This window comes from Capra hircus, chromosome 6 (assembly GCF_001704415.2).
Source record: "Capra hircus breed San Clemente chromosome 6, ASM170441v1, whole genome shotgun sequence".
In the NCBI taxonomy this organism is placed as follows: Eukaryota; Metazoa; Chordata; class Mammalia; order Artiodactyla; family Bovidae; genus Capra; species Capra hircus.
In genome coordinates, this window is record NC_030813.1 from 66,719,667 (window position 1) to 66,741,433 (window position 21,767).

The window sequence follows — 21,767 nt, forward strand, 5'->3', positions numbered from 1 at the left end:
ACAACTGGGTATTGTTTTTGCTTTGGCTCCATCCCTTCATTCTTTCTGGAGTTATTTCTCCACTGATCTCCAGTAGCATATTGGGCACCTACTGACCTGGGGAGTTCCTCTTTTAGTATCCTATCATTTTGCTTTTTCATACGGTTCATGGGGTTCTCAAGGCAAGAATACTGAAGTGGCTCGCCATTCCCTTCTCCAGTGGACCACATTCTGTCAGACCTCTCCACCATGACCTGCCCATCCTGGGTTGCCCCGAAGGCATGGCTTGGTTTCAGTGAGTTAGACAAGGCTGTGGTCCTAGTGTGATTCGATTGACTAGGTTTCTGTGAGTATGGTTTCAGTGTGTCTGCCCTCTTGCAACACCTACCATCTTACTTGGGTTTCTGTTACCTTGGGCGTGGGGTATCTCTTCACAGCTGCTCCAGCAAAGCACAGCCGCTGCTCCTTACCTTGGATGAGGGGTATCTCCTTACCGCTGCCGTTCCTGACCTTCAATGTGGGATAGCTCCTTTAGGCCCTCCTCTGCCTGCGCAGCCACCGCTCCTCAGAGTTGGACTGTGAAGAAGGCTGAGCACCAAAGAATTGATGCTTTTGAACTGTGGTGTTGGAGAAGACTCTTGAGAGTCCCTTGGACTGCAAGGAGATCCAACCAGTCCATTCTGAAGGATATCAACCCTGGGATTTCTTTGGAAGGAATGATGCTAAAGCTGAAGCTCCAGTACTTTGGCCACCTCATGCAAAGAGTTGACTCATTGGAAAAGACTCTGATGCTGGGAGGGATTGGGGGCAGGAGGAGAAGGGGACGACTGAGGATGAGATGGCTGGATGGCATCACGGACTCGATGGACGTGAGTCTGAGTGAACTCCGGGAGATGGTGATGGACAGAGAGGCCTGGCGTGCTGAGATTCATGGGGTCGCAAGGAGTCGGCCACGACTGAGTGACTAAACTGAACTTAGAGAATTTTAAATTGCAGAAGTTTTACATGTATACTATCATGTAAGAATCGAATCACCAGTCCGATTCAGGATACAGCATGCTTGGGGCTGGTGCACGGGGATGACCCAGAGGGATGTTGTGGGAAGGGACGTGGGAGAGGGGTTCATGTTTGGGATCGCATGTACACCTGTGGTGGATTCATGTCAATGTATGGCAAAACCAATACAGTATTGTAAAGTAAAATAAAGTAAAAATAAAAAAAATTTAAAAAAAGTTTTATGTTCCAAATGAAGCTTTAACAGGGCAAGTTTGAGTGTTGGACTCAGGTGATAGTGGTGGAGTGATGCCAAGTGGTGAGAATCCAGATATACTTGGAAGGTGATGGTGGTGGTGCTCAGTCATGTCCAACTCTTTGCGGCCCCATGGACTGTAGCCCGCCAGGTTTCTCTATCCATGGAATTTCCCAGCAAGAATACTGGAATGGGTTACCATTTCCTACTCCAGGGGGTCATCCCAACCAAGGGATTGAACCCACGTTTCTTGCGTCTCCTGCATTCGCAGACAGAGTCTTTACCACTGAGCCATCCAGGAAGCCCCATATTTGGAAGATAGAGTCAATAAAATCTACTATGTGGGTTGTGAGACACAGGACCCTGGATGATCCAGAGGCCTTTGAGCTCAGGGTCCTAGAAGGATGGAGCTACATTCACCTAACTGACAAGACTAATCTGTGGAATAAGCAGGTTTTGGTGGGGCTAGTATCAGGAGTTCCATTTTGCACATGTTACCATTTGATGGTGAGCCCAGATGGAGATGAGCTGACTAGTTGGCAATCAGAAGTACATATCTGGAAATTAGGAAGAGATCCAGTCTGTGCTGGAGGGTGGGAATCTGTAGAACTTCTCTTCTGAGGGCTTTGACTTTCCCAGTAAAATAGAAATATGGTCTTCAGCAGAAAGGGAGCTGTTGGAAATTAGAGGAGAAAGTCTAAAACAGTTGTCGGTAAAAGTGGGAAAGTGAAGAGACTAGAAATGCTGTATGACTGCAGTTTGCATGTCCGGTCAACTAGTAGTTCATGGTCAAGAATTTAAGGTAATACTAAGCCTGCTTATTTGCCACCATATCTTTGCACAAGTTCTTACTTCTAGTCCCCTGGCATGTTTATAAGAATATTGCTGCTATCACAAAGGCAAAACATAAAAAAAAATGAAGCGGCACCCTTCAGGGACCTTGTGTATTTCTCTTAGCCACTTTCAACTTTTCAATATTGGAACAGAGTATGTAGAGATTCAGATCAAACTGATTTGAGTTGGCCAGGAAGTTCATTTGGGTTTTCTGTAAGCTGTAACTAGGGTAAGGGTTTGGCCAAGAAAGAAGTGAAAGAGGAGCTAAGAGGCTGAGAGACTATACAAAGAAGTGATAGCAGTGTTGACCACAACATTCAGACTAAGTAGGGAAGTGTGGCCACGCAAGAATGAAAGGCAATGAGGAGGTGGCGGGAGGGGGCAGCTGCTTGAAGGTCCCTGTGGGGTCAGAGAATATGGAAGGCAGAATAAAAATGAATCATTTATTTTAAACACATGTTATGTGTATATAGTGAATCATGTTTCAAATATATGGAAACTTTCTATTGAAGGCATCTAATACATTTTTTAAACTTAAATGCAAATTTAAGTTTAAATTTGAATCTGTTAACTTCAGTTTTTCAAATGAAGTATGCCTTCAGTATTTTTTCCTTCTAAGTGACTTTTCCTTATCCTAGTCCTGTTCTTCCCACCCTTACATTCTTTGGAGATCCCCTGTGCCTCTGCCAACCTGTTGCTCAAGTGCTTTTGCCCTGTGTCAGAGCCTCCTAATAACTACAGAGGCTTATTTGCATTAGCCTTGGGTGAGTTTCTCACTCTGAGCCTCAGTTTCCTCATTTAAGTGGGGATAATAATTTGAACTTTATTGTAAGAACTAACGTTAATGTGTACTTATCCCTTGCACAGAACTTGACATGTCTAAAAATGGTAGATATTGTTATCATCTTAGGCTTAAAGAATGAGTCATATTTTATTAGAGTTGAATAACTAAATCTCAAAAACATGCTGTTCTGTCATTTCAATAACATGTTATTTTAGAAGCATCTAGGATTATCAGTGTCAAAACATGGTATTAACGATTGCTATCATTAACCTTTTAAAAATTATTTTTAATTGGAGGATAATTGCTTTACAGTACTGTGTTGGTTTCTGCCATATAGCAACATGAACAGCCATAGGTATACATATGTCCCCTCCCTCTTGAACCTCCCTCCCACCTCCACCCCAACCCACCCCTCTAGGTTGTCACACAGCACTGTTACACACTCCCTGCATCGTGTAGCAAATTTCCACTGGCTCTCTGTTTTTCATATGATAATATATATGTTTCAAAGCTACTGTCTCAAATTGTCCCGCTCTCTCCTTGCCCCACTGTGTCCACACGTCTGTGCTGTCTGTCTCCACTGCTGCCCTGCAAGTGGTTCATGTAGTACCATTTTTCTAGGTTCCATATCTATGTGTGTTAATATATGATATTTGTTTTTCTCTTTCTGACTTGCTTCACTCTGTGTAATAGGCTCTAGGTTCATCCACCTCATTTGAACTGACTCAGATATGTTCCTTTTTATGGCTGAGTGATATCCCATTGTATATCTGTACCGCAGCTTCTTTAGCCTTTCCTGTGTTGTTGGGCATCTAGGTTGCGTCCATGTCTTGGCTATCGTAAATAGGTCTGTGATGAACATTGGGGTATATGTGTCTTTTTTCAGTTATGATTTCCTCAGGGAATATGCCCAGTGGTGGGGTTGCTGTGTCATATGGTAGTTTTATTTCTAGTTTTTTAAGGAATCTCCATGCTGTTCTCCATAGTGGTGGTATCAATTTACCTTCCCACCAACAGCACAAGAGGGTTTCCTTTTCTCCACACTCTCTCCAGCACTTATTGTTTGTAGATTTTTTGATGATGGTCATTCTGATCAGTGTGAGGTGATGCCTCATTGTAGTTTTGATTTGCATTTCTCTAATAATGAGCAATGTTGAGCTTTTTTTCATGTGTTTATTAGCATCTTTATGTCTTCTTGGCTTCCCTGATGGCTCAGTTGGTAAAGAATCCGCCTGCAGTGCAGGAGTCCCGGGTTTGATTCCTGGATCAGAAAGATCTGCTGGAGAAGGGAAAGGCTACCCACTCCATTTCAAGAGTATTCTTGAAATTCCCCTGTGGCACAGCTGGTAAAGAATCCGCCTGCAATGCAGGAGACCTGGGTTTGATCCCTGGGTTGGGAAGATCCCCTGGAGAAGGGATAGGCTACCCACTCCAGAATTCTGACCTAGGGAATTCCATGGACTGTATAGTACATGGGGGGTTGCAAAGAGTTGGACACAACGAGCGACTTTCACTTCATTTCATGTCTTCTTTGGATAAATGTCTGTTCAGATATTCTGCCCATATTTCGATTGGGTTGTTTATCTGGTATTGAGCTGCATGAGCTGCTTATATATTTTGGAGATTTATCCTTTGTCAATTGTTTCATTTGCTGTTGTTTGCTCCCATTATGAAAATTCTTTTCACCTTGTTTATAGCTTCCTTTGCTGTGCAACAGCTTTTAATTAGGTCTTATTTGCTTGTTTTTATTTCCAGTACTCTAGAAGGTGGGTCATAGAAGATCTTGCTGTGGTTTATGTCCAAGAGTGTTGTACTTAGTTTTCCTCTAAGAGTTTTATAGTTTCTGGTCTTACATTTAGGTCTTTAATCCATTTTAAGTTGATCCCTCTGTATGGTGTTAGGAAGTATTCCAGTTTCATTCTTTTACATGTAGCTGCCCAGTTTTCCCAGCACCGTTTATTGAAGAGACTGTCTTTGCCCCATTGTATATTCTTGGCTCCTTTGTCAGAGATAAGGTGCCCATTGGTGCATGGGTTTATCTCTGGGCTTTCTATCTTGTTCCATTGGTCTATAGTGGTTCCATTGGTTCTATATTGGTCTGGTTTTTGCGCCAGTATCATACTGTCTTGATGACTATTACTTTGTAGTATAGTTTGAAGTCAGGGTGGTTGATTCCTCCATCTCCATTCTTTTTTCTCAAGATGCTTTGGCTATTTGGGGTCTTTTGTGTTCCCATACAAATTGTGAAAATTTTTTTTTTTATTGTTCTAGTTCTGTGAAAATAGCATTGATACTTTCATAGGGATTGCATTGAAAGTATAGATTGCTTTGGATACTGTAGTTGTTTTCACAATATTGATTCTTTCTACCCAAGAACATGGTATATCTCTCCATCTGTTTGTTTCATCTGTGATTTCTTTCATCAGTGTTTTATAGTTTTCTGCATACAAGACTTTTGTTTCTTTCGGTATGTTTATTACTAGGTATTTTATCTTTTTGTTGCAGTGGTGAATGGATTATTTCCTTAATTTCTCTTTCTGATATTTTTGATGTTAGTGTATAGGAATGTAAGGGATTTCTTTGTATTAATTTTATATCTTGTGACTTTAATACGTTCATTGATTAGCTCTAGTAATTTCCTGGTGGCATCTTTAGGGTTTTCTATGTATAGTATTACTTCTTCTTTTCCAACCTGGATTCCTTTTATTTTTCTTTGATTGCTGTGCCTCCAAAACTATGTTGAATAATAGTGGCAGGAGTGGGCCCCCTTATCTTGTCCTTATTAACCTTTTAATGTATGTTTATTTTTTTTTTCAGCTTTAAGAATAGACTAAGAGAGTGGGAACTCACTATGAATATAGGTGAGATTCCCAATAACAAAGGTACATGCATATACTTGCATCACTTACCTGTAGTTTTGCTAGCTTAATTCAGTTTTGAGTCAAAGCATCAGACAGAGGTGACTCATTTAGGTGTGTTATCCCTTCAGAAAAAAGTTGAGGTGTATTAAAGAGAGATAGTAGATATTTAACTGTCTATATATTGACATATGTTTCAGTGTCTATATATTGGGAGATATATATATATGTGTGTGTGTGTGTGTATAGGCTTTATTCTCACACAGGAGAATTGAAGAAACTCTTTGTATTTAATATAAGTTTGGAACACTAAGAATGGATAAATTTTTCTATATAAAACAATGCATTTGTTTACCCCAGTTATATTTTGTACTGCTATCTTCTTTCTGGGGCTTCCCTCATAGCTCAGTTGGTAAGGAATCCACCTGCAATGCAGGAGACCCCAGTTCAGTTCCTGAGTCAGGAAGCTCTCCTGGAGAAGGGATAGGCTACCCAAATAAAAATGTTGTATTTGAAAATTCTACTTTGACTCATCAACAATGATATAAGCCTGTCACTTTTTGCTCTGCTTGGCCCCCTCCCTTATTCTGGGCTAGAGGCTGCTGCTCTGATGTAAATAGAAATGCATCTTTTGTTTCTGTCTCCCCACTATTAACCATTGAGTCTATTTTTCAGGCCATGGTTCTTGAATGAATTGGGACTGAGTGAGCTTGATTTAAGCATTCTTTTCTAGACAGGGGTATGTGCTTAAGTAAAATGGACTTTTTCCTGTTTAGCATCCTAAAAATGATAGAACTGTCACAAAGATTTTTTAGTGGTCAAAGTGAAAGATACTCAGTTTCTTATATTCTCATGTAGCACTTCCTTTCATGATACTAACCACCAGGAATCAAAAGTAATAGTTCAGTGCTTTTAGTGATGTATTACCCTTGCCTGGCCTTAATATGGAGCAAGCATCTTATCTGCAGTGATTTTGGAGCCCCCGAAATAAAATCTGTCACTGTTTCCATTATTTCTCCATCTATTTGCCACGAAGTGATGGGACTGGACGCCAGGATCTTAGTTTTTTGAATGTTGGGTTTTAAGCCAGCTTTTTCACTCTCCTGTTTCACTTTCATCAAGAAGCTCTTTAGTTCCTCTTCACTTTCTTGACTTCACACTCCAGGATGTCTGACTCTAGGTGAGTGATCAGACCATTGTGATTATCTGAGTCATTAAGATCTTTTTTTTTTGTCTTTTTGGGCTCCAAAATCACTGCAAATGATGACTGCAGCCATGAAATTATAAGACACTTGCTCCTTGGAAGAAAAGCTATGACAAACCTAGACAGCATATTAAAAAGCAGAGACATTACTCTGCCAGCAAAGGTCTGTCTAGTCAAAGCTATGGTTTTTCCAGTAGTTACGTATGGATGTGAGAATTGGGCCATAAACAAGGCTGAGTGCTGAAGAGCTGATGCTTTTGAGCTGTGGTGTTGGAGAAGACTCTTGAGAGTCCCTTGGACTACACGGAGATCCAACCAGTCCATCCTAAAGGAAATCAGTCCTGAATATTCATAGGAAGGGCTGATGCTGAAACTGAAACTCCAATACTTTGGCCACCTGATACGAAGAACTGGCTCACTAGAAAAGACCCTGATGCTGGGAAAGATTGAGGTAGGAGAAGAAGGGGATGACAGAGGATGAGATGGTTGGATGGCATCACCAATGCAATGGAAATGAGTTTGAGCAAGCTCTGGGAGTTGGTGATGGACAGGGAAGCCTGGCATGCTGCAGCCTATGGGGTTGCAAAGAGTAGGACACCACTGAGTGACTAAATTGAATTCCGTGTATTCTTGCCACCTCTTCTTAATACCTTCTGCTTCTATTAGGTCCATACCATTTCTGCCCTTTATTGTGCCCATCTTTGCATGAAATGATCCCTTGTTATCTAATCTTGAAGAGATCTCTAATTTTTCCTATTCTATTGTTTTCCTCCTTTTCTTTCCATTGATCATTTAAGAAAGCTTTCTTCTCTCTCCTTGCTGTACATTGGAACTCAGCATTCAGATGGATGTATCTTTCCTCTTCTCCTTTGCCTTTCGCTTCTCTTTTCTCAGCTATTTGTAAGGCCTCCTCGGACAACCATTTTGCCTTTTTGCATTTCTTCTTGTTGGGGATGGTTTTGATCACTGCCTCCGGTGCAGTGTTACAGACCTCTGTCCATAGTTCTTCAGGCACTCTTATCAGATCTAATCCCTTGAATCTATTTGTCACTTCCAGTGTATAATTGTAAGGGATTTGATTTAGGTCATACCTGAATGGTCTAGGGGTTTTCCCTACTTTCTTCCATTTAAGCCTGAATTTTTCAATAAGGAGTTCAATGTCTGAGCCATAGTCAGCTCCCAGTCTTGTTTTCGCTGACTGTATAGAGCTTCTCCATCTTTGGCTGCAAAGAATATAATCAGTCTGATTTCAGTATTGACCATCTGGTGATGTCCATGTGTAGAGTCTTCTTTTGTGTTGTTGGAAGAGGGTATTTACTGTGGCCAGTGCGTTCTGTTGGCAAAACTCTGTTAGCCTTTGCCCTGCTTCATTCTGTACTCCGAGGCCAAACTTGCCTGTTTCCAGATATCTCTTGACTTCCTAGTCTGCGTTCCAGTCCCTTATAATGAAAAGGACATCTTTTGGGGGTGTTAGTTCTCAAAGGTCTTGTAGATCTTCATAGAACTGTTCAGCTTCTTAGGCATTTGTGGTTGGCGCATAGACTTGGATTACTGTAAATAGAATAGTGTCAGAATAGTATAGAATGGTGTTTCTCAAAGTGGGTCCCAGGAGTAGCATACCAGCACTACTTGGAAACTTGTTAAACATGTAGATTCTAGATCCCCACCCTAGATTTGCTGTATCAGACTCAGGGGTGTGTCTCAAGACTTCCTGATGCATCCTGGCATTTGACATCCACAAAAGGCATCTTGAAATGACTATGCACAAACGTGTTTTTCCTTTTAGGGCGAGTGAGCTCGTGTATATATTTCAAGTTGTTTGTTGGCTCATGATGGGATGATCTCAGAAATTTTAAAATACCTACTGGACTCAAGGGAGTTCATTATCCTGTATTTACCTTTGGTAATCTGCCCTGCTGCAAGCTTCACTAAGCATTCATTAAGGGAAATGGGGTTTTTGAGAACTGACTGCTTTCAAGTACGTTTAGGTACAAGAGGGAACATAGTATGATATGTAATTTTAGGTATGCTCTTATTGAATGACTAGCTTTTATATCGTCTAGAAAAATATACCCTGGTTAGAAATAATTTAGCTTAAAATGATTATATTTGATTATTTTTAATTTTATATATAAGTAGAATTGTTTAGTTGGAAAGGCATGCCTTTGGAATCAAACATTGTATGTCTTGAGTTCTGGAAACCTTCCTTGACTTCTTGTTTCTTCTTCTGAAAAATGGAAATAAAACTCCACAGCATGTTGTGAAATTTAAATGACATGAAAAATTTATTTCATAAGCAGTAATAATCCTTGCAGAATTGCTTGTACTTATTCTCTAAGCAGATCTTGGTTTATGTTTATTTCTGAACTTAATTGATTTTAGGCTTAAAATTGATAGCTTGTAATTTTCAAAACTTCGTTTATTTTTTAGCCTCTGGAGTAAAAAGAATATTGGCTCATGTAGCATCATGCAGGCCCAATGTTAAGCTCAGCTGCTTTGTTGTTCAGTCACTCAATCGTGTCCGACTCTTTTTAACCCCATGGGCTGCAGCACAACGGGCTTCCTTGTCCTTCACCATCTCTTGGAGTTTGCTCAAATTCATGTCTATTGAGTTGGTGATGCCATCCAACCATCTCTTCCTCTGTCATCCCCTTCTCCTCCTACCTTCAGGCTTTCCAAGCATCAGGGTCTTTTCCAGTGACTCGGCTCTTTGCATTAGGTGACCAGAAGTGTTGTAGCTTCAGCTTCTGTATCAGTCCTTCTAGTGAATATTCAGAGTGGATTTCCTTTAGGATAGACTGGTTTGATCTCCTTGCTGTCCAAGGGACTCTCAAGAGTCTTCTCCAGCACCACAGTTTGAAGGCATCAGTTCTTTGGCACATCTATACACTCTCACATCTATACACGGGCAGTTTTAGACTGTTTCATAGCTATTATTTACAGCTTCTTCCTTCAAAAAGTTTAATTAAAAATATCTTTTTACTTCAAGAAAATTAGAGATACCAAGAGGACATTTCATGCAAAGATGGGCACAATAAAGGACAGAAATGGTAAGGATCTAACAGAAGCAGAAGATATTAAAAAGAGGTGGCAAGAATACACAGGAGAACTATACAAAAAAGATTTTAATGACCTGGATAACCACGATGGTGTGATCACTCACCTAGAGACAGACATCTTGGAGTGTGACGTCAAGTGGGCCTTAGGAAACATCACTAAAACAAAGCTAGTGGAGGTGATGGAATTCCAGCTGAGCTGTTTAAAATCCTGAAAGATGATGCTGTGAAAGTACTGCACTCAATATGCCAAATTTGGAAAACTCAGCAGTGGCCACAGGGCTGGAAAAGGTCAGTTTTCATTACAATCCTAAAGAAAGACAAAAGTCAAAGAATGCTCAAACTACCGCACAGTTGTAGTCAGTTCACACGCTGGCAATGTCATGCTCAGAATCCTCCAAGCTGTGCTTCAGCACTGAATGAACCGAGAACTTCCAGTTGTACAAGCTGATTTAGAAAAGGCAGAGGAACCAGTGATCAAATTGCGTACATCTGCTGGATCATGGAAAAGCAAGAGAATTCCAGAAGAACTATTTCTATTTCCCCGACTATGCTTAAGCCTTTGACGTGTGGATCACAGCAAACTGTGGAAAATTCTTCAAGAGATGGGAATACCAGACCACCTTACCTGATTCCTGAGAAATCTATATGCAGGTCAAGATGCAACAGTTAGAAATGGACATGAAACAATGGACTGGTTCCAAATTGGGAAAGGAGTACATCAAGGCTGTCTATTGTCACCCTGCTTATTTATCTTATTTGCTGAGTACATCATGCAAAATGCCAGGCTGGATGAAGCATAAACTGGAATCTAGATTGCCGGCAGAAATATCCATAACCTCAGATATGCAGATGACACCATCCTTATCACAGAATGCAAAAGGAACTAAAGAGCCTCTTGATGAAGGTGAAAGAGTGGAGTGAAAAAGCTGGCTTAAAACTTAACATCCAAAAAACTAAAATAATAGCATCTGGTCCCATCACTTCATGGCAAACAGATGGGGAAACAATGGTAACAGTGACAAACTTTATTTTCTTGGGCTCCAAAATCACTGTGGACACTGACTGCAGCCATGAAATTAAAAGATGCTTGCTCTTTGGGAGAAAAGCTGTGAGAAACCTAGGCAGTGTATTAAGAAGCAGAAACATTACTTTGCCAACAAAGGTTCAGCTAGTGAAAGCTATGGTTTTTCCAGTATCATGTGTGGATGTGAGAATTGAACCATAAAGAAGGCTAAGCACCAAAGAATTGATTCTTTTGAACTGTGGTGTTGGAGAAGACTCTTGACAGTTTTTTGGACTGCAAGATCAAACCTGTCAATCCTAAAGGAAATCAACCCTGAATATTCATTGGAGGGGCTGATTCTGAAGTTCCAATCCTTTGGCAAACTGATGTAAAGAGTCAGCTCATTAGAAAAGACCCTAATGCTGGGAGAGATTGAAAGGAGGAGGAGATGGGAACGACAGAGGATGAGATGGTTGGATGAATCACCAACTCAATGAACATGACTTTGAGCAAGCTCTGAGAGTTGGAGAAGGACAGGGAAGCCTGGTGTGCTGTGATCTGTGGGGTCACAAAGAGTTGGACACGACCGAGTGAGTGAACAACATCACATTTTTACTATAACAAAAGGAAAGTTAATAATTTCTGTTTTCTTTTTATTCCCTCCTCGAGATAACCGATATTAATAGACTTGTGTGAATTTTTCTGTACTTTCATTCATGTCCTTGCAAATGTATATGAACATGCACACACTGAGGCAGTTTGTGTTAAGGCCAGTCAATGGAAGATTCAGTGATGCTGTAAGAAATAAAACCTAGACTATGAATCTGTGCTGCAGGAGGACCAGTCCTTGGTTACTAATCAGTAGACTCTCTTGTGTTGATGTGACCCTTTTGCAGCCTAAGAAATTGAAAAGGCTTAATTCCAGGTTGTTGTTTCTTGACGGGCTTCTCATTCTCCACAATTGACAAAGCTCCTAAGTAGTCATAACTTCATGAGAAACTAGGCAGGTGATAGGAGCTACAGCTACTCAGATCTTTGCAGATCCTGTTTACTCATTAGGGCGGTAAACCAAAGTGAAACTTGAACTTTGTCCAAGTTCTTCTCACCATTCTTTGAACCCAGGTCTTTCGTATGTCTGTTCTTCATTCGTTTTTGCAAATTTTGGATTATTACATTTACATTTCTCTGTCATTTGTTTTATTCCTTTTCTGCTTTAGTACCTAAACAGTTATCAGTCCAGGTCAATGGTTAGAGAAATGTTTTTTTTAATATATGCATAATATCCCATAATGTGGATGTTATAATTTAGTTAGCTGTTCTCCAGTTGACTTTCTTGATATTTCCAGGTTGTTAGTGCCAAAAAAACCCAACTACAGTATACATTCTTGTACATACAGGTAAGACTCCCCAAAGTGGAATTGCTGTTAGTTGCTGGTGTTGTTGTTTAGTCATTGAGTCATGTCTGACTCTTTGTGACCATGAGGACTACCCCATGGACTGTATAGGCTCCTCTGTCTATAGAATTTTCTGGGCAAGATGACTGGGGTGGGTTCCATTTCCTCCTCCAGGGGATCTTCCCTCCCCAAGAATTGAACCTGTGTCTCAGAGTCTCCTGCATTACAGTGGATTCTTTTACCATTGAGCCACTGGGAAAGCCCATTGCTCCATCAGTATTCATATGTATTTATTTATTTATTTAAAAAAAATTTTTTTTTTTTTTAGTTTTTTATTTTTTAAATTTTAAAATCTTTAATTCTTGCATGTGTTCCCAAACATGAACCCCCCTCCCACTTCCCTCCCCATAACATCTCTCTGGGTCATAAAATTTTAAGAGATACTGTCAATTTGGGCGGCATGAGAGAGGGTAAAAGAGGAGGAAGATCTTAGCAGTTTTCACTCCTGTTGTTTATACCTATCCTCACCAGGGGGTGGTTTATACCTATCCTCACCAGCACAGGCTATAATTATCTTAATATTTATCAGTCATCTGGATAAAAACAGTATCTCCATTATACCTTCAGTTTGTAACCTTCTGGTGACTAGTGAGGCTTGAGGGTCTTTTCATATTTATTGGCCCTTTGGATGTCCTCTTTTGAGAATTGCTTATTCATATTCCTTACCCAATTTTATTGGCCTTTTAATTTTTCTCTTATAAATTTGTATGACTGATTTGGTTACTAGGAATATTAAGAGCTTGCCATCATTATGCAGAGAAGGCAATGGCACCCCACTCCAGTACTCTTGCCTGGAAAATCCCATGGACGGAAGAGCCTGGTAGGCTGCAGTCCATGGGGTCGCGAAGAGTCAGACACAACTGAGCAACTTCACTTTGACTTTGCACTTTCATGCATTGGAGAAGGCAATGGCAACCCACTTCAGTGTCCTTGCCTGGAGAATCCCAGGGACGGAGGAGCCTGCTGGGCTACCGTCTATGGGGTCTCACAGAGCTGAACACGACTGAAGCGACTTAGCAGCAGCAGCCGCCATCATTATGAGCTGCACTTGTCTCTTGATTTTATTTATGATTTTTGGTATATAAGATAGATGACAGATAAGGGAATAGTCAAAACATTTGTCTTTACTAACTTCTCTCTTTGGAAAGTTTTTCTCAGCTAACAGTAAATCTTTCTAAATTTTCTTCTGGTAAATTTATTGTAATTTTTGTATTTAAGTTTTTAATCTAGAGATTTGTTTTTTTTTTTGGCTTTTACTGTCTATTTTATTTTATTTTTACTTTATTTTACTTGACAATACTGTATTGGTTTTGCCATACATTGACATGAATCCACCACGGGTGTATACAAGCTCCCAATCAAGAATACATTTGAATCAGTTCTAATAGAGATTTGTTTTTAACTTAAAAGTTATTAAATTAAAATTTTATTAAAATTTTAATAAAAGATATATTTTTAATGTATAGAGTAGGAATTTAGCTTTCTGTTTTCAAGATGAATGTCAGTTTATTCCAGAGTTGTTAAATAACCATTTTCCAATTTGAAATTCCACTTTTCCATATGTTATCTTCCTGTTTATAAAAGCATCTAGTTTTGGGCCTCTGTGTTAATTTTCTATAGATTACCACAGTTTAGTGCTTAAAACAGCCCCAGCTTATTAGTGTATAATTCCATAGATCAGAAGTCCAGGAACAGTGAGGTTGGGTTTGTTGCTCAAGTCTCAAAGTCTGAGGTTAGGATGGGGAAGGATCCACTTACAGCCTTATTGAGATTGCTGGCAGAATCAGTTCCTGTGGTTGTAGGACCTACGTCTTTGTTTCCTTGCTGGCTGTCAGTTAAGGATGCTGTCAACCCTTTGAGACCACCAGCAGCTGTTCTTTTGAATTGTATTTCATTTGCTAAATTTTATTGTTTCCCCAACAATACTCATAAGCGAAAGTAGTTTGTAATTTTCTTGTGGCAGTTATAAAATTTATGCATACATATTTTAGTACATACAGATATTTATATGATGGTGATAAATAATTATTACAATAAAACATTTTTTTTCCAGCCGTATAGTTGCCTTGCTATGAAGTAGTATTGCAGTTGGGTATATGTAGCATTTGTTTTGTATTCATCTCATGCCAGATCCTCTCTCCTAGTATCAGCATGTATTAAGAATCTTAATCTTTAGGATCTATGGTCATATTAATTAACTTTTAAATCCCAGATAAAATGCTAATGTGTTAGTTAAAGCAAGATGTACAGAATCAGGTGGCCTTTGACTCCATCATATTTCTGGGTAATAGGCTTCAAGTGGCCATGCTGAGCCCAGGAACCTGCAGTCCTTTACATATAGTTAATCTTTTTAAAAAATTTTATTTGTTTTTAATTGGAGGATAATTGCTTTACAATATTGTTTGTTTCTGCCGTATATCAACATCAGTCAGCCATAGGTTTACGTACGTCCCCTCCCTCTTGAACCTACCTCCCACCCCATCCCACCTCCATATAGTTTAACTTTGAGTGGTATTTTTCCATCACTAACCATCAGCAAGTTTGTTGTAATCCATTTTACAACAAACTACTACTAATTTTCATATAGTAGTAGTTTGCTCTTAAACTAAAAATGAAATTAGAAATGGAGATTTTAATAAAGCCTATGTAGGTTTTTTCCTTTTTAATGAAATAATCTTTTAAGGACAGAAGCTCATTCAGGAGTGATGTATCAGATCTAAAACGTTCTTTCTTATTCCAAGTGATGATGAATGACCTTTAGGCACCTAGTTCTTGTTATGTTTAAAAAATTGTGTTAATTTTCAAGGGTTAGTGGCAGAGGATGAGGTCAAATAAAGCATGGAGCCTTTTGGTTTACTAGTGGAAAACCATGACAAATCAACTCTTCATGGAGTGGGAAAAGTCTTTGAATTATGAATGATGTTCTTGAAAAATTCTGAAAATGGTTCGCATGAAGTTGCTCATTAGCGCTTTTGTCTGTCAGAGTGCTCTCTTTATCCTTTGGGGTAGTTGAGAGCGTGTTGCTCTGCTCAGCTAGTTGGTTGCCTGGCAGACTCTCCAGCTCAGTGAAAGAACTAAGTTGCTAAAGCTGTGTGACCAGGTGGTTGAGTGTGAGTTACATGCACTTTAAGAAATGAAACATAAATGAGTAAGTTGATATAGTCCTTACTATCAATACTATACATAACATTCTCAATGAACACTTCTGAAAAACTACTATGGTTGAGAAAACATTTCCCAGATTATCACTACAGTTGTTAATCTTTACTTAATACTTACATGCTTCCCACACTGCTGTAAGAGCTTTACATATATTAACTCACTGAATCCTCACAAGTCTTTAACTGAGGTTAGGTGGCAAGTGGAGGTGCCAGGAATTGATGTCGGTGTCTGGCTCCTGTCTATGCTCTTGATCACGATTATACACTTATTGATCTTACAAATCTAGTAGGACAGAATGATTTCCTAAAAAAGTCCTTCAGACTTGGAGAAGCAGACTCCTTCTACTAATAAAGACAGAATGATGCAGTCAAAGCTGAAAGCGAATTATTTCTGTTGCCTTAAACTTTCATCTTTTCCTTTTGTGGAAGGAAGGCCAGGCTGAGCCATGAAAAAGGAAACAGTGTGTTTTTGTTTCTATTTCCCTTCTATTACTTTTCTGTACACTTCAGTGATCAGCCATTTGTTGATCATCTCACTTTGAGCAAGCATTATTTAGACTCTTTGGAGTCTGGAAAGGACTTAGCTATGTTCCCTGACTTTGAAAAATGAAGCTACCTGCAGTGATGGCACCCCACTCCAGTACTCTTGCCTGGAAAATCCCATGGATGGAGGAGCCTGGTAGATTGTAGTCCATGGGGTCGCTAAGAGTCAGACACAACTGAGCGACTTCACTTTCATGCATTGGAGAAGGAAATGGCAACCCACTCCAGTGTTTTTGCCTGGAGAATCCCAGGGACAGGGGAGCCTGGTGGGCTGCTGTCTGTGGGATTGCACAGAGTCAGACACGATTGAAGCGACTTAACAGCAGCAGCAGCATAGATTGCAGTGCCTGAGTCATGCTCAGGTTTGTAATGAGAGCAGAGAAGGGATCAATGTACCGTATCTCCTGTGTGGATCCTTCTCCATCTCTCCCTCTCTAAGGTAAAGCCAAAAGTCTAGAGGGTGAAGAGAGGCTTATGTGGTGAGTTGCTATATGATTGATCAGCCTGCCACAAAGAGAGGGCAGATTTGCCAAGGTGCAGGGTGTAGGTTATACTTGGCAACCTCCTTGGTAAGTCACCTGGGTACTTATTAAATTCCACATTTGTGGGCCCCATTCGATAGCCTCTGAATCAGAATCTCCAGGGGAGGGGCCTAGGGAATGCTGATTAACAGGGCCCCCAGGGCATTCTTGTTGGGGGAACTTGGAAAACACCACAGGAGTGGAATACAGTTTGTTCACAAACATAGAATGAATTGTAGAGTTAATGGTTGAGGATGAGATCAGATGATATAAAGGTCATTTTATGTCTTGCCTGTCTTTTGTGATTGGATCTCTATTTGTATCCTACTGAATGTTGCTTACTTCGCAAGTATCATTAGATGTATTGAACAGAGCATTTACTTAGACTTGGACAACCTTAATTTGCAAGCAATATGTTGAAAGTTTGGACTTCAGCCCAATTTACAGGGTTTGCAACCTTGATTTATGTTCAGAAACAGCCAAGGAGAAGAGTGGGGAAAAGAATGACTCTTGTTAATCTGCTGTGTGCCCCATGACACTTCATGGTGCCTCCTTGTGTTCCTTAGCCAGCTGAGGCTAATAGGTTAATTATGTGGGCCACATAGCTGTTAAGTGATGCAACTGATATTCAAACCTGGGTCTATAGAGGAGAAATTTGATTTGTTAAAAAATGATGATCAGAGTGTTCATTCACTCAGTTAAAATTGGTGAACCAGAAAAGGCAGGATTAGGATGAGGAGCTATGGTAAAAAAAACTTCGATGTTTGCTACCATGTGAGAATATATGCCCAGTGTTCTGTACTTCTTTTCTTTTTAAAAGAAGTCAATTATCGGTATTTTATGTGAATTTCTCTATTTTTAAATTTTAGTCCTATATTCAAAAAGTGTAAAACAATGTGTTTGCCAACACCATGATACAGAATACATCATTAGGTAGAAATTTGCTTAAGGGCTACTGGCTTGTGACTTCTAGATGAAGTAATCTCTAACGTCTAAACTTATGTCAAGATTCTTGCTGTGATTTACTGTGATTTGCTGTCCCTTCGTATCTTAAAGGAAAAATTCGATGAACATTTATGTGAAAGTAATAATGAAGCTTTTTCTAAATATTTGTATGCTTTTAAGTTTGCTGAGGCAAATGGAGAAAGATGAAAAAGCTGCTTCTGGCTTCTTGCTACTGGGGAAAGTATTGGCCTCTCCTGGGCCTTTAGTCCAACTACTGTGTTTTGGTTGCCTTCTGCCATCAGAGGATGTATGTATCCACTCTTCCATGTGTGCGTTCAACCCATGAGGAGCCATGTGCAATCGGTGTCTTTCCAAAGTGTATAAAGCAGCATGTTAATTCTTACATGCATTCCCAAGAATAATGCATGTAAGAATTAAAGATTTTAAAATTAAAAAAAAAATAAAATGATTCAATAAAAATTAAAAAAAAAAATAAAATCAAACAAACAAACAAAAAAAAAGCAGCATGTTAGTGGACCTTGAAACCAACTTGGTGCCAGCTTGACCAGTATTAAAACGAGAGAGATTGAGAAAGAGAAAGAGAACAGAGTAGGATAGAAGATGCTTGCATGGCAAGTAGGAAGGGCAAGAATTGCTTTGTAGTACTGTTGTTTCAGCTATATATGTGTATGTGTTACATAATAGAATGTATTTCCCACTGTCCTAGCAGTTAGATTTTGAAAGCTCTGAGCTAGAGTGACTAAGTAGATTCCTTGGTCATTCCCCCTGAATCTAAGATGGTATAAATTCTAAGCTGGAAATTTGAAAGGATTTTCACCACATGTTAATTACCTCCACACTTGTGACTCCATGGACTGTAGCCCACCAGGCTCCTCCGTCCTGGGGATTCTCCAGGCAAGAACACTGGAGATCAGTCCTTTAATCCAGTCATTAATTTTCAGGCAAGAGTGGCTGTGACGAAGGGAAGGAGGGTCGTTACAAGATGGCAAGTCACATGGCCTTAGAGAGTAGGACAGAGACTCCATGACTGAGAGAGGATGCTGAGGACACTGAGCCAGTCCCAATTCTGTGTTGCTGAAATTCCTAGAGGATGAAATGGGGGAAGGGGGAAGATAGTATGAGTAAAAAGAGCACCTAATGCAAGTTTAAGGGCACTGGAGAGGCTCAGAGGAAGGTGGACCTGGGGATACTTTGGCAATGAAACATTTTCCGTTTGTAGAATTGCCTCTGGAACTGAGTGAATGGGGAAAGATGACCTGAAGTTAACACTTTCCACGTGTTGTATTTGCTTCATCATTTCTAAGTTTGCATTCTCAAGAAACTCTATTGTGAAATTTAAAAATCTAAGTAGAATCTAGATTGTTGTATGAGATTGAGGGCCCTAGCAGGATGCACACTCCTGTGTCTTAAGAGTTTAATTGTAAATGCAAACTCTTAAGGTTTCCAGAAATAATGAAAAGTTGTATTAGTTTCAGCCTTCTAAAAATTGTTTTGTCATAATGGTCACCTGATGGGATGAAATACATGACAAGTGTTTAGTGCTTATGTTAAGTATTTTACATTATCTACTGATTCATCAATAAAGCACTATCTTACATCCTTATTCTGGGAAAATTTCTGGATATCTTATGAACTACGTTAAGTTCTCCAAGCTCTCATTACTTCTTATAGGTTAAGAAGCTAATTTATATACAGTTGACCCTTGAACAATGCAGGTTGGAACTGCAGGGATCCACTTAAACTTGGATATTTTTCAGTAGTAAATGTTTACAATATAACCAAATCCTGGCTGGTTGAGTCTGCAGATGCCTGGAAACTGGAAATGCAAGGCCAAGTACAAGTTATATGTGGATTTTCTACAATGAGGAGCGTGGGCACCCAAGCCCCCATGTTGTTATGCATCACCTATACTGAAGTGAAAAACAGGCTTTTCAAATTACTTCAGAGATAGATTAAAACATTATATTAAAAGAGGACTACTTTGACCAGTCTACTTTGATTTAGCTCCCTATGGACAGATATTTGAGAGAGCAAACTCCAAAGGACAGCAAACCAATGGGGTAGAACTTTTTTTGTCTTGTTTCTATTCCTAGTATACAACTATGAAATTGACTTTTTGGATATTTTCTCTCACTGGTAGTAGATGCTGTCTATTATGGGTGTCTATATCCAGGCACAAATACACACATTTGGAGGCTATTGTGTTCTTCCCATTAAAGGGGATTTTCTGCCTCTTACTTGTTTTTATTGTTTTAAGTTTTAAAGATCTGATGAATTTTTGTGAGATTATTTATGATTCAACTTATTTTCTGTAAGTACAGTGATAGTAATGCTGCGTAACTGTAATCTCTTGGTTTGCTTAAGGACCAATATACAGTAAATAAGTGTATTAGCTGAATGGATTGTGAAAAATATTGATTCACTAGAATTACTAGAATAGGACCAAATCTTCCAGTGCTGCTACGTATTGATTTATGATTTCAGATCCATGAAAGCTGAATATAATTTTAATATCCTTAGGGGGATAATTTCTATATCTGATTAGTTGTTATACTTTAGAGAAAATCATAGACATAAGCTTAAAATGAAGCTTAGAAAGGAAGGAAGCTTAGAGAATTTGCCCAAACTACTTCATTACCTTGAAGACTCTTTTGCACTTGGGATTGCATTTATATATTTACATACCTGTTGCCTCACCTAGACCCTGAGATTCTGGAGATGAGGCTCCAGGTCTCTGTATTTTTAACCTCATGTACTTTCTACCGCGTAACCTAGTTTTTCTGCAGATGCGGTCATGGACCACCTGAATCCAATTCATCAGGGGAGTTTTGTTACCAATACAGATTATCAGGACATTCCCACAGATTTACTAAAAATCTCCAGAAGTGAACTCCACCCTAAAGGATCAAGTAAATGCAGTGACATTGATAATGCGAGAATAGACAGCAAGGCTTCCAGACCTTGCCCTCCGATCTCCTCGCCTACTCAGTGAACTTTTACTGGCTATCTACTAAGTACCAGTTACTCTGGATGTGAAGTTAAATGAAGCACATTAACAGTTAAAAACAGACTGAGTTGGAAAGATTTGATTTGAATCAACCTTATCTACATGCTAACCACATAAATTTCAGCAAGTCACTTAACTTCCCTAAACCTATTTCCTCTTTTGTGAAGTAAAATAATGACTGTCATAAGATTAATGTAAATACTAAATAAGATCAGTTCAGTTCAATCACTCAGTCGTGTCTGACTCTTTGCAGCCCCATGGACTGCAGCATGCTAGACTTCCCTGTTTATCACCAGCTCCCAGAGCGTGCTCAAATTCACATCCATCGAGTCGCTGATGCCATCCAACCATCTCATGCTCTGTCATCCCCTTCTCCTCCTGCCTTCAATCTTTCCCAGCATCAGGGTCTTGTCCAGTGACCCTGATGAGTCCAGTGAGTCAGTTCTTCGCATCAGGTAGCCAAAGTATTGAAGTTTCAGCTTCAGCATCAGTCCTTCCAATGGACATTCGGGACTGATTTTCTTTAGGATTGACTGGTTGGTTCTCCTTAAATACTTTCGCAAAGTGCTTGGAATAGAGTGTGCTCTTAGTGAACATTAGAGCTTTTTTTTCTTAAATTAATGAGCTCATGTTCTAGGAAGGGCTGAATTTCTTGGAAAATACACACTCGAAAATAGAGAAAATAAGGGAAGAGGTGTAAGAGATTTTGTTTTCTATCAAACCACCCCAAAACTTGGTGGTGTAACTTTTATTGACTCAGAGTGTGATGGGTTGATTGTGGGAGTAGAGTTCAGTTGGGACAGCTCATCTCTGCTCTAGATTGTATCATCTGGGCACACTCAGGTGTTGTCAGTCTGCTGGCACTCAGTGGCCTCACCCTTATGTTGATAGGAGCAATGGTTGCTAAGTGGGTCATGAGTACTCATCATGAGTACTGCCAGCCTGGGCTAGACACGTGGTAGTGGCCGCAGGGTTCTCAAGAGCAGTGGGAAAGGAGTTGTTAAGGGAGTCCCATGAGCAGGCACTTTGCAAGCCTTTGCTTGTATCAGGTTTACTAGTGATTCATTAGTCAAAGCAAGCCACGAGACCAGGCCTAGATTCAGCAGGTAGAGAAAGACTTCACCACTTCATGGGTAAAGGGGTGT

At 39.8% G+C, this 21,767-nt stretch overlaps 1 protein-coding gene across 3 annotated transcripts in view; it reads left to right on the forward strand.

The window, feature by feature from the left end:
* Window positions 1-21,767, forward strand: part of ATP10D (ATPase phospholipid transporting 10D (putative)) — a 127,154-nt gene that overhangs the window by 12,960 nt on the left and 92,427 nt on the right. The window lies entirely within an intron of this gene.